Source organism: Musca domestica, unplaced genomic scaffold (genome assembly GCF_030504385.1).
Source record: "Musca domestica strain aabys unplaced genomic scaffold, Musca_domestica.polishedcontigs.V.1.1 3, whole genome shotgun sequence".
Taxonomy (NCBI): Eukaryota; Metazoa; Arthropoda; class Insecta; order Diptera; family Muscidae; genus Musca; species Musca domestica.
In genome coordinates, this window is record NW_026712299.1 from 2,416,295 (window position 1) to 2,420,006 (window position 3,712).

Consider the following 3,712-nt stretch of genomic DNA (forward strand, 5'->3'; position numbering starts at 1 on the left):
CAGAGGTCCTCATACAAAATTTCGGGATTCCAAATCTGTCTCTTCACCCAATACCATGTGTAGTACCATTTAATACTTTTCGAAAAATTAAAGTACTCATTTAAAAAAAAAAAAATCTCAATGTCTCAACCTTAGGCACAGCAGAGGTCCTCATACAAAATTTCAAGATTTAAGCTCTGTATTTATTTCAAGATTTAAGCTCTGTATCAAATTTTAGGATTCTAGACCAATCCCTTCACCCAATACCAAATAAAGTACAATTTAGTACTTTCCGAACAATCAAAGTACGAATTTTCAAAAAAAATCTCCATATATCAACATCAGACACAGACAGACAGTAGCAAATTTCCAGCTCGCCTCATTCGCCCATGACCAAATTTAGTACTATTTAGTACCATTGGTACAATCCTTCCAAAAACACCTCCACATCTCAATTCCAGATACCAACAGAGACCTCAATATCAAATATGAGGATTTTAGTTCAATTATTTGACCCAATAACGAATTTAGTACAATTTAGTACTTTTCGTACAAATATAGTACACATTTTGAAAACCACCTCAATATCTCAATTCCAGATACCAACAGAGACCTGAATATCAAGTTGGAGATTCCAATATCAAATTTAGCACCATTTATTACTTTTTGTACAAATAAAGGACGCATTACCTAACCACCGCCAAATTTTAAACCCACAAACCATCAGTAATTTAAATATCTTTTATCTCTAACTCTTCATCCTATACCAAATATAGTATAGTTTAGTACCTTTCGAAAAAGTATAGTATATATTTCCTAACCCACCTCCATATGTCCAGGCTACACAACGCCCTAATATAAAATTTCAGACTTAAATCGGCTCAACCAATACCAAATTGCACCAAAATGTATACAATCGTACCAAAACTACCTCCATACCTCAATTCCGGATACCAATAGTGGCCTCAATATCAAATTTGAGATCACCAGCACTATCCCTTCACCAAATACCAAATTTATTACCATTTAGTTATTTTCGTACAGGGTGAGATGAAAAAACTGCAACCAAATTCAGACTGCTGTCATTTCTAAGCCACTAGCCCAACAGCTGTTAAAATTATTCCAGTGACAGCTCATTATATAATTTACAAGCGTAGAAAAGCATTTTGGTGAGAACCTTCCAGAAAAAAAGTTATTCGTGATGGAATTCAAGCGCTATAGTGTGATTTCTTTATGTTTGGATGGAAAACCACAAGTGGCTATCGTTAGAGCTCTCCAGCATTTAAATGTGAATAAATTTTTTGTGTCTCGTACCATCGCTCGTTACGTGATACTGGTAGCGATGTCAAGGATGTGGACGGAAGAAAACAGCAATATCAGCTGAAATGGTTCGAAAAGTAAAGAAGCGAATTGATCGAAATCCGCATCGCTGTGGCGAAGAATGATTCGTGAGCTGAACAAATATAAAAAATATTAAAAAATTCGCTCGGGGTAACGCCATTGAAATTCCAAAAAGTGCAAAAAATTACACCGCAACGGAAAGAAAATAGATTCAAAAGAGCTAAAGAGTTGCTTCGCCTGCCTGAAGTGGTGAACTGCCGAATTTGGTTTTCTCCGCTCCGATGAGAAAACATTCGTTGTCCAGCTGTTTGAAAACAAACAAACGAACAAATCATCGTGCTTACTTGCCAAAGAGGTCAGCTGAGAATCTGCACCTTCGGTTGGCCACCAGAACTCAAGCGCCGGCCATGGTGAAGGTGTGGACCGCCACAACAGTTCGTATTAATCGACAGTGGCCCTATAATAAATGCTGAATATTATCGCGAAAATATTCTGGTGTATTAAAGTCTTGGGCACTTAAACATTATGGCCGCAGACCTTGGACATTCCAACAGGACTCAGCACGCGCCACCCAAGAATGGTTACAAAATGAAGTTCCTCGCTTCATTTCCAGCGCACAATGGCCATCAAAATCTCCGGATACCAATCCGTTGGACTTTTGGGTCCGGAGTATTTTGGAAAGCAAGTTTGGCACTAAAAAATACTAAAGTGTCGATCACCTCAAGCAATCGCTTAGCCAGGAATGGGCCAAAAAACCGCAGAGCAAAATTCGGGCAGCATGTGACGGTTTCATTGGCCGTTTGAAGGCCATAATTTATGCCAAAGATGACAAATTCGAACAAAATCTAAACTTATTCTAAAATTTGATGTTATTTCCGACATGTTTTGCTTTCATTCAATCAAATTAAAAAAAAATATTATCATTTACGACGTTTGACTTTGTTGCAGTTTTTTATCTCACCCTGTACATAAACAGTGACCATAATACCAAATTTCTAATTTGTATATTGTACCAAAAATAGTACTATTTAGTACTTTTCGTGCACTTGCAATACATAATTACAAAATAACCTTTGTGATAAAGCCATCACCAACAGGGGCCCTATACAAAATTCCGACTTCATTCGTTCACCCTAAACCAACCTGTCCAAATTTTGTACCATATAGTACAAGTCGCTCACTTAGTACACATTTCAAAAATCACCTTCATCTATGAAAATTGCTTTCTAACCTTGATTCTCATACGAAATGTCGAGCTTTTAGCTCTATCCATTTACATATTACCGAATGGTATCATTTTAGAATTTCCATAACCTTGATGTTCGAATTCCCAAAACCATTTTGGTACATCCATCCTGCACTCCAACAGTGACCCTCATTCTAAAATTCAGCTCATTCAATTTTCCAATTCAAAGTATTTAAATTGTAGTACATTTTAGTACTTTACGTACCCGAATTTCCAAAAGCCCATCCTTATCACACGTCTATGCACTAGGACTGGCCCTGCTGATAAAATTTCAAGATTCTAGTTTCGGACGTGTCATCTGGACGTTGATTCTAGGTTATCCAGTCGATCAATTATTTGAATACTCTTTAATACAGATTGTGATTTATTCTAAAAACAACCTTCCCACACCTCCCCAATTGCACATTCGGCAAATTGGATCAAAACACCAGCGTTTTCTGCCTTATCGCATCATTTTATTTTCTAGATATATTGTATGTAAATATTAAGCAACTACCTAACGAAAGAGAGCAAGAGCAGAGCTTAAACTTGATTCAATATATTCGGCAGTATATATGTGTGTGTGTGTACCAATAGAAATTTATACCATTGCTGAACAACAGCAAAACAACAAAACTACTGCATATTTTATATTCATAGATACCGGCAGCAAGTTATGCAAGTTTACAGAGGAAACAGAATCTAAACTGCATTCGTATCATGAGGGTGCCGCCAGTTAAATTGGTCGATCTGCCCTCCCGCCGTCCCTCCGTCCGTCCGTCCGCCCATTCGATCTGTGGTAGTAGTGGTAAACATATAAAACAAGTTTGCATCAAATTGGAAGAATAAAAACAATTGTGATTGTACCACAAACACCTACTGCATCAAACCAAATGGTTCGAATGCACTGGATATGTTTTACTTCAAATGGAGGTAGGGAATATATTTTAGTATGCCCTACACCGGAGCATTGGTATTTTGATTATATAAATGTTTCCGTATTGACTGCATAAAATTTGTATATCCGCAATCAAGAGTTGCAGAATCTTAACCAGTTCGTGTTCCGACAAAAAATCTTTAAAACCACGCCTACAGTTCTGATGGTCCTCCGAAAAAAATCTTTAAAAACCACGCCTACAGTTCTGATGGTCCTCCGAAAAAAAATCT